Source organism: Pezoporus wallicus, unplaced genomic scaffold (assembly GCF_028554395.1).
Source record: "Pezoporus wallicus isolate ANWC-B61680 ecotype Strahan unplaced genomic scaffold, APGP_CSIRO_Pwel_v1 contig_2, whole genome shotgun sequence".
NCBI lineage: Eukaryota > Metazoa > Chordata > Aves > Psittaciformes > Psittacidae > Pezoporus > Pezoporus wallicus.
This window is the reverse complement of record NW_026639478.1, coordinates 493,553-508,601: the sequence shown is the minus strand read 5'-3', so window position 1 is coordinate 508,601 and position 15,049 is coordinate 493,553.

Sequence of the window (15,049 nt, the reverse complement as noted above, 5' to 3'; positions counted from 1 at the left end):
ACAGGGTTTGTAATGTGTGACTTCACTTCCTTTTTCTCCACAAAGCCAGAGCTTGGCATCCAAACTCACTAGTGTTGCCCGAATACTGCTTCCGTGGCTGGCCATTCCCTGGCTGATAGCTGCTCACTTATCCATGTGAGTATTTGACAGCACAGCATCAAAAAGTCCCTGCCGTCCTCAGTAGGTTGGTATCATCCAGAGCATTGCTGCAGGCATTTATGTTGCCTTGGTAAGGGCCCTTTTAAAAATCACTGCCAGTTCCCAAATAAGCTGTTCAGGAGTACTCAAATCAAGTTCTGTTACCTTCCATGTACAAGTTGTAGCTATGTCTGTACAAGTAAACTCAGTGTTCCCAGCTCCAGTCTGTGGCACTAAGTGCCCCATGACCGTATATTTAACCTCTCGTACCCACCAAAGAATGTGTCTATACCCAAGCTGCCTTCAGGAATGCTCCCTGGGTTAGGAGCTCTTTGGAAGATGCTCTTTGGCAGGAGCTATCCTAACAATTTAACAACCTTTTGCAATTGTTCAGCGATTTGAGCAAAATTGCTTAACAAGAGAACAAGCAAGTTATGTCTCCTGGGAAAGGTCCCTGTGGTTGTGTGCCTGGACTAGTAAACTGATGTCCGCATGTGACTGCTCATTGAAGCTTGGCTTGTGAGTCCCAGCCTGAGTCAGCCTCGTGCTCCTTGGTCCTGGAGCTGAACATTAGTAGGCAGGCAGCATAAACTTGGTGTAATCCACAAACTGCATAAACTTCACCCCTTGCTCTGTCCATCAGTCAGCCCACCGTGGGGCTCTATTTTGAAGGTCCTTAACAAATGAGCCCTTTTCATGAAGTACCAAACATACACAATTCCTAGGCAATCCATAAAACTTTTTCCTGAAGTCAGGAACCAGAGTTCACTTTACTTCAGTGGTGCACAGATAGCACCACAGCTCTGCGGATGCTCTGCTTCCCTGAATACATTGGTGCCTTCATACGGTCAGGATTCAGGCTCCAGTTGGAAGACATCAATTTTAAGATAAGCAAATTCATCTTCTGTGAGCTGTGCAAGGCAGTTTTAGCTCTGCTTATCTGCTGAAACCAAGCTGAGATGAGAAGGCAAAATGCTTCCTTTCCCATAGCCCACCAATGAGAACATTTTTCTTATCAGGTTCTTTTAGGAAAAATACACTATGCCTGTATATGATATTTGGATAGGAAACTTTTTTTTTTATGACTACTTCATCTCCATAGTTTATTTTCAACCTTTTTTTCTTTAAGCTCTGAGAATTTAGGAATTCTTCCCTCTTTGTCACTGGAAATAAACACCTATTCCACATGAGTTTGTGCTTCAGGAAGCAAAGATAAATCTACTATTCCCCTACACACTGGATATTGAATAGTGAAAGCACCCCCCTGTCAGTAGTAGAATCAATGATGAAATGTTTGACAAAGGTCAGTCAAAATTTTAATCCTATTACATGTAAAATCCAACATAATTCCAGGACAGGTGTCACTGTCTACCAAGAGCTCCCTCAACCTCACTGGAAGCTGTGGATGTCTTTCCTGTTCTCTACTGGGAAATACATGTTAGCCATCTTCTAACAGGGAAGCTGGAGTGACAGTTAATCACTCCACAGTGAACTTAATGTAGGTGAGTGTGAAAGTGCTAAAATAAGGCAACATGTTAATCAGAGGAGAGCTTTGACGTCCTCTTAAAAGCAGAATTGGGAATACTTTATACCAGATTGCCCAAATAGGTAGGGAAATGGGAAAACCAGTCAGAAATTATTAGGACTTGGTGAAATGAACCCAAGATATTTGGACAGTAAGCTGTCTACATCCTGAAGAAAAGAAAATCTTTTGTCAGACAATGACAAGATGATGTGTAAATGCAGAAAAGAAGGGATGATAAAGTTTGGGGTAGTATGTTCTTAAAGGCCAGATGAAAATCTTATCATGGCATGGGGTCTTGTATCAAAGGCTCAGACTGAAATCTGAGGATATGAATACAGTCCAGTCTGATGTCCTACCACTGATGCTGAGGAAGACATGGAAGAGCTGAACAAGAGGTTGCAGTTAGTCACAAACAAAATACCAACACATGCATGCTACCAATAACAGAAATCCTCAGTCTTAAACTGTCAGTCAGATGCTGGTAATCTGAAAGTTGTGAACACAAATTGTCAGTGAAAAGGGGGAAAATAAAACCTCTGTGACTTTCTCTTCTAGGAGGAAGCATTCTCATATCATAAAGTCACTGAACTATCCCCTGCTGAGAAAACAAAGAGGTGAATCAAAATTGCCCAGGCTGCCATGTGGAGAATACCAAGGTAAAAGTGAGGAGCTGTGTTATGCTGTATCAGACTGTGCCCAGCCATGGCAGTCATTTTGATGCCATCAGCAACCTCACAATGAAGTGATGGAGGACAGCAGAGGAGGCAGAATGTGGGGATCTGAAAGATGCAGTTGTCTAAAGCTTCCCATTGTGGAGTGAAACTGGGTGAAACCTGAAGGCATAAGACAAGAGTGTGCTAAGCAGCTTCAGAGAAATTCCTACAGGAAGAAATAAACAAGAAGGACCCCTGGCCTGGATTTGATGTTCTTTCATTTATTCAGGTCCATTAGCAGCCAAAATTGTCCTGCAGGCAGCACAGGCTCCTCTTCCTCACACTGCTTCTCTAACAGGAGAAAATGACTTGCCAATTGTCTTAAGCTCATTAGCAGCATAATTTCATGTTTAACTTTCCTACTACTATGTCTGAAGCCCAAATCTTGGCTTTCCAGTCCCTGTGAACTAACTCTTCCTGTTGTAAGAAAACCCTTGGCAGTGTATTAAAGGGAAAAGATACCTTTGGAGATTACTTCTTCTCTTTTTTAATTCCAGGAACATTTTCCACTCATTCACCTTGAAGCTGATTCAAGCTAGGAGACCTGGTCCTGCAATCTGGTGGATGGCTTAAAAACTAACAGGTTGTAAGGTACTGCTTATCTTCTCTGGAGTATTCAAATTGCACATGACAAGCTCAGTGACACAAGGTTCACTAGTCTTGTTTTATATTTATGCCTGTCACCTACTCCCTCACTTAATCTAGTTCCAAAACACCTGCAACTGGTAGCACATTTTCCAAAACTAATTTAAAATAGCAAAAGTAGACATTTCCCATGAGAATCCCCAGGAAGAAAAATGTAGGGTTTATCAGTATTAATTCTTAGCTGGCACTTCTTCCCAAGAATTATTGTTCCCCTAAGAAGTGGTTTTGAGGCAACTTTACAACATAACTTAAAACATGTTGCATATTACTCCGATCTCATACTTTTAATGAAAAGAGAAGACCAGCATCCAGCCAAAGCATAATTTGTACTTGTCTTGCTTACGGCTGTTTTATAGACTACAACCTTTGAAAGAAAGCGCAATCCTAGCTGGAAAGGACTAGGTCCAAGCACATATTTGTAGCTGAAAGCGAACAGTAAAAATTGATCCCTGATGTAGCTCTGCTATTGCAGCGTTAATGAACTTCAACCTAGAGAACCTTATCTTGGCCATGTTACTTTCCCAGTTGCCCCAAGTGATAGATGGTGCATGTCCACAGCTGTTGCACTGTAAGTAGAACAGCCACGCAGCCTGCAGTCACTGAAAAAGGTTAGGAATTAATACAAAAGGGAAAAAAAAAGTAATCAAGAACTAGCACCAGCATACAGTGCTGCTCCTCCTGGTGTGCTCTTCTGGCTTCTAGCAGCTAGCAGCACAGAGGTTTCTAGAGTCAAAGGATGTATCTGCAGCTCTGTGTTTATTAGCCTTGATAGCCTTTCTTCCATGAGCCTAACTGCTTTTGAACTAATTTAATCTTTTAGCCTTCACAGCATCCGGTGGTGTCCCACTGTTTAATGATGTGCTATGGGAAAAAAATACTTTCTCTTCTTTGCTATAAGCCTGCTATTTGATAATTCCATCTGAAGCTTCCAAATTCTTGTGTTATGACAAAGTTCTAATAATTATTTCTTATTCACCTTCTTCATTCACTAAATGATTTTATAACCTTTTCAGTTTATCTTGTTTCTCCAGACTGTGAATCTTTTGCTCATCTTCTGTAGTGGAGAAGCTGTATTACACCTGTAGCCAGTTTTGTTGGCCCTTTCTGCACCATTTCAAATTATACTATGCCATTTTTGAGAGCTGAGACTAGAACCACACACCAGATATTTAAGAGGGACTCTCACTGCAGGTTTATATAATGCATTGCTGAAGCTTTGCCCTTCCCCTCCTAATAAACCCAATAAAGGAGTTGATTTGTCTTTTCAAGGACTACTGAATCAATGTCTCAAGAGGATGTTGTTTTAGAAACCTGGTACTAAGTCTCTGCACAGTGATTACCGAAATGGCCTCACATATTCCTTGCTGCTTCACATACTTTATACTGCTTTGCATTTAAAAGAAAAGTCGCTGGAGCTGCTTTTCAGGTGCAAGCTTGCCAGCAGGAATTCATAATAGAGACTACCTGCCATACACAGCCAACGCACACGAAACAGGGTGCTGAGGGAGCAGACCAACCGCAGCAGGCAAGATGAGTAGCCCACCACAGGTTCAGGTTGTCTGGCATTCCCTGGCACAAGATCCTGCCTTTGTTTCCTTACGGCACTGCTAAAAGTGAGCAAGCCAAAATCTTCCCCCAGTGCCTACCTCAGGCTAGTTTAGTCTTGTTGGTAGTTGATTTCAGTTTGGGATTTTTGTGGTTTGGAGGGGGTTGTTTGGAATTATTTTGAATTTTTTCTCCCAGGCAAAACAGCTCCGCCAAAGAAGAGGCCAAGGAAGAGGCTAGGGAATGTACCTCTTATCCATATTTAAAATAAATAAGTTGTGTGATCTTTCATTTGGAAATTACTAATGTTAGCAGGATTTGAGAAAAAGACTGTATTCATGCAGTGCTTCGCTGAGTAGAATTCTGGCATCGCCACTGACATGCACCTAATTTTTAACAAACCCTTAGCCTGTGAGGAGTCCTAGTTTGCATGACCTTCGGAGATCTGAATGGTTAAAGTTGTAAAGAAACCCCTCTCCCTACATTAATCATGCTTAGCTCCTGCAGGTTAAGCTAGGCCTAAGCACCCATGGTGGCCCATCACTCCTGCAAACAGCAGGAACCTCAGCCTTGGTGGCAAATAGCTAGAGATTGCACCAGAAGAAACAAGCGTCAGGCAGAGGAGGAGGAGGAATGCAGCGAAGCAAAGGAGGCAGAGGAAATCAAGGGAAGCAGCAGGGGAAGAGCAGGAAAACCAAGAAGAACCATTCACCTTGGCAAAGGATTGACCTCTTTGGAGAGGAGAGAGAGTAATGAGGGAAGTGTTATTTATAGGATCCTGGTTTAGTTCTGTCATTCAGCCTGACTGCAGTGCAGTTAGCTTCCAGAATTTAAGAGTACACAGCTTTGGCTCTCTCCTGTCCATGTGTGTCACTGCTTCCAGCACCTCAAATACCTCTGCAGGCAGGCATTTTCCTAGCAAGTTACAAGTTTGAAATATGGAACAGACTTAAACTAAATAACCATCATTGCCCAGCCACTGACAGACAATAAAACCAACCAGGGCCCATCAGAGTTTTGCTGACTCTTTCCCATCACCCACTCTTTAGAGACTGCTTTCTCCCGGCACCCAGGAGAATAATGTCAGATCCCAGCCAGTCATGTGGCGCCAGTGCAAAGGGAACAAAAGCCAAGGCAGTTGTGGGAAAAAGGCCATTGTTCCAAAAAATTTAAATGATGTCACTCTATTCCTTAACAGCATCAGTTAAACATCCTTCCCAATGGCGAGTGCCTCTCTGCAGTTGCCTGCAATGAGGCTAGAAGGCATGGAATGGATTAGTCTGCTTTTAGAGGCTAGATGTTTATCATAAACCACCATGTTTCAGCACAGACTCCCTTCTCTCCTAGACACAGAGCTGAGCGGCACTGGTGTAGGTCCGGGTCCCTCGAAGGGACCTCATGTGGTGTGAAGGCATGCGGACAGCAGCGATGGCTCAAGTGTGCCTGTTCTCAGACAGAGGAGAGCTGCTTGTGCTCCTCATTACCGTGCTTCCACTTACTATCCATCGTCATCTGCGTTATGACATCTGCTAGAAATCTTAATCATGGGTTGTGTCCCCAGCGGAGTATGCCTGAACAGATGTAAGAGCGACGTTCCTAATTATCTTAACACCTTTCTGGCAAGGTGGTATGAACACAAGTTAATTAAGCCTCATGCTACCCCTGTGGTGCAGAGCTACAGCTATTTTTTCATTCTGATTTACAAACGAAAAAGCTGAGGGACCAGCTTATACCTGCTACTTGGTCCCAAAACCCAAGCCCTCCCCTGGCCTCTCCACCTTAGCCACCAGCTGCCTTCCCAGACCAACACGTTTTGACCTGTTGCTGATAAAATTAACAGAACACGTCCTGTGCCCCCTGCAAAATCCTAAGAATATTCTCTTACAACGATGAAAATCATGAGGAGCTCCAAGGTTCATTACTTCTCCCTACCTGGGTGCCCTGAAAGCCCCGCCAGCACAGATTGCTCACTTTCAAAAACTCATAGGCCAGCCATGACCTCACCATGGATGCACTTCCAAAGGCACCCATACCCATGAGTCAGGCAAGGTATAAGTCTTAATTGCCTATGAATTGTATCTCTGTCATGGCCCTCACGACCTTGCAGCTACTGATAAACCCTAGGAGTGAAAGTCAGACCTGCCTCCCTTGCACACTACTGGCCACCCATTTGCACGTCTGCATCATGATAAATCCCAGCCAGCATGAAAATCTAGGCAATGGATGACAGCTGTAATACCTATGCCTTGAGAGAAACATCCTGGGAGATCAGGATGCTGACATCCTCCAGTGATGGATCCCAGAGCTATGTGTATAGGAGCATTACTGGAAAGAGCTAGCATGACTGCAAGAGCCACACTGGTGCGCCAGATGTGCTCAGGTGGACTTTGGGCAGGAAAGGGTGGAATAAGACTTGCTAGACATCTTCCACCCCCCACCCTCCCACCGCCCTGCCCCCCAAATATTTACAAGAAGGGAGAATACAGGTTCAGCCCCTGCCTTGAAAGACTTCTCCCTTTCAGACCTCTCGGCACCACCCATGAGCTGGGTCCTTTCAAAGACACAGAGATATTCCCTGTCCCCACTAGCCACAGTGAAAGGGCTGGAAATAGGAGGCTGGGGCAAACTGGGCTTGGTGGGCATTGCTCCCTACTCGCAGGCAAAGCATGCACACCGACAGGCTGACTTCTCAGCTGAAGAATGATTACTTTCCAGTGGCAAACATCCCCTGAAATTGCATTTTATTTTTCAGATAAGTTTTAGAGAGGAAAAGCACAAGCAGAGCTGTCAGTGGAATCTCGATCAGTCAGATAGAGATCATTAAAAGGACTTTAAGGTGACTCAAAGTAGACACTTAGAAATTCAGATATGCAGAATTAAGCAACTATAAAACCCTTACCTAGAGTTTCCAGAAGTCCTTCGTTGTCCTTGCTAAGCAAAGCTCGCTGATGTTCACAGTGATGATAAAAATCCAAGGCACCAGCCCTCAGCTAGGGGAATCTCACGAATTAAATTCCATCTCTTTTATTTCAGAATCTTTTTATTGCAGAATCACTCTGGTAAACTGACCTGAACTTAAGAATGATGCATTCGAGCACCTTTTGTTCAAAACTCTTTTTATGCTGTCAGGTGTGAAAATAAGAAAGTCTGTTTCAGCCCAATTTTAATTTCTTGGGTTTGAGGTTAATGTTATTATTATTTATTCATTTATTGTGGGTGATCTCAGAGAAGGCTTAATTTAGGAGTGATTGTAGTAGCATTCTACTACTCTGCAGTGGCCTTACCATCAAAACAGTATTTAAGAAAATACATCTTGACAAACATGCAAATTATTATGAAGCCCTTTTTACTGCTGTCTTATATTCTGAAGAAAACTTTATCACTGAAAACTGAGGCTCCTTTGTTGAACTGCTTACACTGGTGAGCTACAGGCAGAACTGTATTTAGTGGGAATGCTGTTGAACAGATGGGAACCCTGTTTTGCACTTGATTCTGGAATGCAATAAAATTGTTTGGTTCTGGGAAACAGTTTTTCCTCCCATGACACTATCAAAACGGCCAAATGGCCTGATTCTGAAATCCATACTCCCACGAGTAATCCTCATTCATTTTTCAGGAAAAAGCAAGTTATGAAGGAGAAAAAAACCATGAACATCACCTTTGCTTAGAAATAGTCTCATTTCCTGATCTTAAGAGGGTGCAAAAGGGAACTTGTTTTGGGAGGAAACAGATATAAAGAACCTATGTATGCTGCTAGCAGCAGAAACACAGAAAGGAACATATGTAAATACACCGCAACTGAAACCCCACAAGGATTTCTGCGAACTAGCCTGGAGAACTGGTGTCGGGAATTTTCTGAGGGATTTCTCTTTTCAGCACCTCAAGCCAGCAATCCTGAACACTTCCCACTCCTTCTCACCTCACAGAGGACATTGGTGTGGGATAGAGGTTAGACCAGAGATTACAAAATGGAGCCCTTCAGCAGCAGAGGTCGGGGGAGTCACTTGGCTGAAACACACAGGGCCAGATTCTTGGCTGGTATAAATCATTGTGGCCCCAAAACCAGTCACTCTGAGGCTCTGCCGCTTTACACCCACTGAACATCTGGCCCTCCGCCTGTGGGAAGAGGATATAATGTGTCTCATGCTTCACGCGTTTCTAAACAGTTGCTTTGAAGGAGTCCTTCAAGCCTCACATGAGACTATTTCCCCCCGCTGGAAGCTCTGGAAAGGATTGATTGTGCACAAACGATTTAAAACTTCGGTGTTCACAGGGCACAAAGGCACACTGACAGACATCTCTAATGTAGTAAGCTGCTTGGCAAATCTCTTTGCAAATCAGGTGGGTGAGGAAGAGATTATGTACAGTTCCAATTAGAGCTTCACAGTGCCTTTCCACCCAGGAGTTTGCTTCAGTAGTTCTGATAGGATCAGGCGGTTTCAGCCTGGTACAGCTATGTTCAGTGGTTTGGCATATATCAGGTGGATTTTGCTATGTGAATATATGTGAACCTTCCCTCTAAAAGCATTATATTATTATTATCACTATTGTTATTACTGTTATTCAGGAACTACATCACTGAATCTACCTTTATCTTAATGCTGCCACTGGTCTAGCAGATCTGCCAAAAAAAAGTCTCACAAAGAGCAGATTTAAAAATCATCTGACTTTTTCTTTTACTAAGCAGCTTTTAGCTGCAGCGTGCTACATATTTTAGGGATTCAAGCTAGTAAGTGAACAGTCAAGATTTGTTTGTTGTATGACTTGCATGGCTAGGACAGTTTCATATTATTTTCCCTTATTAGCAGGTGAGACCACAAACCACCACTTCCGAGAGGGCTTGACTTAATAACAGACAGACCTAGCACCTTGCAGATTGCTTACAGCTGAAATTCAGGAATGTTGTGGTTGTTTATTTAAAGTGACATATAGTCACTTCCCAAGTGGAAGTTCTCAATAACTTGTATTTTCACAAAGATTCTGGTTGCTTTTTTCAGTTACCTGCATCCTATGGCAAGCTAAAATCCTCTCTGGGCTTTTGGTAGGGGACTGAGTTAGACTGGGCAAGAGTTGTACTCTCTTACCCTGTTACTAAACCACATGCTTCAGCTGCCAGGGCTAACAAAGATGGTAGATGGCATTCATATGAGTTAAATGGTTACCTGAAGGAGATTAAAGCCAGTTTGTGGTTGAGAAGAACTGTAGAGGAGTGGCACAGGCAAGTTTCTCTGTTCACTGAGTAAGTTGGATAAGCACTTGGTAGGAAGGCACAACTATATCTTCGTTTCTCATATCGACATTAACTTTTGAAGATTAATGGTACTACTTTTCTTTCCATTTTATTAATTTAAGGAAGATCTGGTCACCTTAACTCATTAGAAAATTTGGTAATGCCAGCGTCATAGGGTGTGTTTCAACAGCTCATTCAAATTTTCACAGATAAGATGCTTAGAGAGATAAAAGTGACACCAACTGCATAAATTGTTTGATAGCACTGACCCAATTAGAAGATGTATCCTGCACTTGCCAACTTATAATTATTCTTCGGTGTATTGTAGAAGTAGGACCAACAATAAAGGGACAGAGTGAAGCACAGCTTTCTCTTGGAAGAAGAGAACCAGGCAGATGCTTGCACACCCCAGACTTGTGATCAACAGTGCTGCCTTTAAATCAGTTGTGTTTTAAAACTATTTGCAGTAGTCATTCTAGTATCCTAAGTAGCTGCTATCCGCACAGCAGCTTTAGTCTAGAGACTTAAAGAGCTCCCAAAAACAACTCAGTGCTTCCTGAACAGCCACTGAATGTCCCAAACCCATAGTACCAACCAGTAAAACCCTCTTCTTTGCTAGAACCTCTGCTTTCTCCCTTTTTCTTCTCCCTGCTTTTTTTTATTTGTTTCTTTAATCTCTGCTACCCTTAGTATGAAGTCACAAAAGCATGCAGTAGACACAGAAACCTGGCTGCACTATGCGAGGCGTATGAGCTACTGCATGTAAAGTCTGTGATGATTCCAATGCTCCACAGCAAGAAATCACATTGTAAACAACATCTTTACCGCATGTGGAAGTAGCAGGACCTACTGCTGGACAATTGGTGGAGGATGAAATTTATTATTCTGCTGAAATTAATGATGTCTGGGGAATGTTACTGCTTTTTCTCCTTAGCTAAGAAAAGAAAACCAAGAATGAAAGCAATTGAGGGAAAAAAAAAAAAGAAATTTAGCAAATACATGTTCAGAACAATATAGTTTGAATATTTCTGTGTTTTGGGGGCAATGTCTATCCTGGTGATTCATATCACCAGAGCATACTCTGGGAGCATAATAAGGAGCATGATCCTCTCTTCTCCCTCCTCCCACCACCAAACTCACCTCTGCCAATCAAACTCAACTTTGCCACCCTTATAAAGTGCTGATGTTTTTAACCACAATTCAGATGTAATCAGTCTCATAACCCACCCTTACTCCCTATCTGGTATGCTCAAGAGCTTGACCACTGGGATTGTGGTATCCCAGATGCTTTGGTTCCCAAATTCTTTGCATGCTGATACGTGTGGATAAGTAACTGGTCCTGTAGTATACACCAGTTAAGGCAAGGGTGGAAAAGTTTTGGCTGATACAAGAACACGTTGACCTGATCTGCTGAAGCTGGAGTACCTGCATGTGGACAGCCTGGGGAACTTCACCTGCTCCCCTCAGCACATGAGCAGCATCATACTGCTCCCTTCCCAGTGCTGTTTCTAAACAGAAGAAAATTGACCTCTAAAATACAGTGCTCCTGGCATCCTTTTGAAGCTTTCAAATTCTCATCCCTAGGGCTTCATCTGGCCTTTTTGAGAGCACATGCCTCTTTGGAGGGGGATGGTTAGTGTGGCTTTCTCCCCTGCTTTGGGGCAGCGCTGCCATGCACAGCATCCCAAGACCTTTCAGGGTATGGCCAGCCTTTAGGTAGTGATAACAAAGCCCAGTGTTGGGAGTAGAATTCTGGACAAATATTAAAGGGAAAGGATAGCAGTAGTGTGAAGCAGTTCTCTGGAGAAACCCTGGGAGCTGCAATAGCAACTGCCCATCTCATGCTTGCTTGTGAGGTCTTAAGTGCAGCTCAGCAGATGCTGTTCCCTCAGCTACAGCTCTGGCCTCTCCTCCTGGAGTACTTTGTAGTAAAGTCATGCAAGAGGTTACTTTGATGCTCCCTCATCCTGGTAGAAGAGAAGCACCCTTTGAGAACAAACACCATCTCTCTTTGCTCTTTTTCCCATTAGGTGCACATACATCTCTTGAGGGCCTGAAGGCGAAAGCTCTTAAAAGGAAAGAAAATGAAGACATTTCACCACCGAGGGTTGGAACAATGGAAAAGCACTGCAGCAGCTGGTCTTCTGTCCTGGAGCATCCATTACTGCTGTGGCTGGTGGTATTATTCTTCCTGCTGCCATCTAGATAGGCCCTGCTCTGGGGCAACTGATGTTCTCTGGCATTATCCTCTGCACCTGATGAAGTAGAAACCATCCTCACTGTGGCAGGGACACTGCTTGCCACAAGAAAGACAATAAAAAGTATTAAATAAAGCTGTCATCCCTCCTCTTCTCCCCCTTGTGCTGTGCTTCATTTTGGTTTACATTTATAGAAACCAAAACCAGCCTGTCATTGCAGCAGATCCCCCAGGCCCTTAGGACTTACTCTTTGTAACTCTTGCAAATTTGGAGCAAGGAGGGGGAGAGAAAAAAAAATCCTTGCATGTGTCTGGGGTATTTTTTCACCTCTCAGAGCATGCAGATGACTTGCTAATACTGATGAGGCATGCAGCTAGTTGGAGGGAAGCCCCTTGCATTCTGAAAAACAGCATTGCAGGGGTGTGAATCAGGCAAATGTTGCAGCACCTTTCATTGGTCTGGTAAAGAAAAAGCTTTGGAAACAGGAGTATCTGAATACTTTTTAAACATACTGCTAGGATCCCTGGGCTGTGGCACCTCTGCCTAGTTTAGGGCAAGAACCAAATGTATTTGATTCATTGTGCACTCAGAAAGGGGCTATGGTGCAGGGCAAGAACACGTCCACATGCTTTGGCTGCATCTGGAAACAAGGTGCCTGAGAGACAGGCACCCAGGAAGAAATGGTGATTTAAAAGCTGTGCAGGTCACAAGCAGGGTAAACTAACTATGGATTACTAAAACAGATGGAGATTTATAGAAATTGTCAAAGGAATGCGGTGCCCTTGGCAAGCGATGAGAAAAACCAACCCTGAAAGGTGCCTGAGCAAAAGCAGTTAAATTAAAACCATCTTTGTGTCTGAGTCTGAGGAAGAAAACAGCTGGTAGGGGCTGCAGCCTGGGAGTACACGGAGTGTTATGGTTCCTCCTGGTACACCGAGCTGAAGTCACTGCTCTTTACAGTGCAGGCATAGGAAGTGGAGTCAAGAGAAGAGGGGGACTTCTCAAGTTGTTTCAGTTGTGCATCAGCTCTGCTCTGGAGGAAAGGGATTGAATCTGCAAGTAATTGGAAATGGGAAAAAAAGAAGGAGTATCTTAGGGGATTTACAAAAATGGAACAAACTGGATTTCAGTGAAGCTTGGCTGAGAAGTCACTTTGAATAATTTTAATTACATTAATAGTTAATACTAAATGATACATTAATAAATACTTGTATGAGATTATAGTATTTTCCTACTAATTAAATTATACAGCCAATTTTTCATACTGTGACCCACTACCCATGTATGTGCCTGGTTCAGCCTAATCAATAAGCTATCCAGAAACTGATCATTCCCCGGATCAGAGTGGGTAAAAATTGTTTACGTTAATTAACAAAAGAATGGGTATTTAATTCAAATTAGATTTCTTTTAGGTAAAAGACTTGTATTTCAAAAATCTGTTCGACATTATATTTGAAATCCTGGCAATGCTTATTAAAACCTGAAGAAAAATAATTGAAATTCAAATATCTTTTTCATTTACCGATGGAGGTTTTTTTAAAGAGGCAAACAAACAAAAAAAAAACAAAAAATCAACTGAGAAAAAGTGGCAGAAACCAATTTTTTTTTGCAGCAGTTTGAAAAGAGCCTTTGCTAGCAATAGCCTCTTTGAAGGTATAAAAAGCAGATTTCCTCATGCTAGTGTATTCACTCTGTTTACTACAGTAAGTGTTTAATGTGAGGCTGAAAATGGGGGCAGGAATGGAACAGCAGAAAAGCAGCTCTTCTTATGGGTGAATAAAACAATAAATAAATAAGAGAGGCAGTGATCTACCACTTCTAAATTCTGGGAGGATAGAAGAAATGGAAACAACATTAGCTCCACTCCGCAAATACAGTAACTCGTGTCCTCAATACACCTGTTAGCTTCAAAGGCAGGGCAGATGAGAAGAAGAGGATTGTGTATTCATGGAAACATGAACAGGATCTTCAATGGCTGCTGCTGACAGGGGAGGGAGTATGGAAGTCCCCTCAGCTCTGCTGATAAATCAATGCTTTGAAAAATGTATCCTTATTATTTACACATCCAGCATGGCTTGCCAGCTTTTATCTCACCCCAAAATATATAGTTTTTTGTTCATTGTTATTGAATTCCCATTCTGTTTACACACAGCTTGGTAGGAATTATTAGTTTGAATAGTCTTTATTAATATGAAAGAGATGGTAATGAAACACATGCACTCCCTGAAGGAAGCATAAAATAAATTGAAAAAAAGATAAATTAGTTTAATCTGTGTTTCTCAAATGAAAATCACAAATACAAGAAGTACCAAATCTAAAGACTAAAATTAAATTGCTTATTGATTGCCAAGTGTTGAGAACTTACTTTTTCTTATAAAAGAAATAAGCAAAGTAAATATTTGAGACAAAATTTAACACAGATCTTTCCTTCTCTGTGGTTATAATTCTAAATTCAACTGCATCTTACATGCCTGAAGAGTGTAAGGGCACTCCCTTAAGGGCTTTTTCTAGACCTAGGAGGTAATGTAAACAGCAGGGTCCCTTTCTGAGGGTCAGCTGGAGGACGGGTGGGCTGGAATAACATCCCACCTGAAGTCCCTCCTAATACTCCCAGTGATGCAAGCAATACCAGATGCAACCAATCCCCGCTGGAGGTTACATGACTAGACCGGTCCTTCAGCTACTGATTAACTTCCCTCCAGTGAACTGGACTTGTTGCTCCAGATGTGGAACAACTAAACCATATGGATCCAGCTGTTGAATTTCAAGTTCCATCTTTGGATGGAAAACTCCCAGGAGGGATATTCAGGCCCTGGGCACCCCAGGGATTCTGTATCTCCACAGCTCGGACTTGGCCATCACAGCAGGAAGGCAAAGTTGATGCATTGCTCATACTAAGATAAAAAGAGGAAAAGACCAAGTTCACACAAACATTTCCTTTCTCAGCTCTCTGGACTTTATTTTTCTAGCTTGAGTTACAGCAAACCTTCTGAATACAGTGCAAGCCCGGAACATGTGGTTAATGATCATTTCAATCCATTTTCCAGTAAGCTGA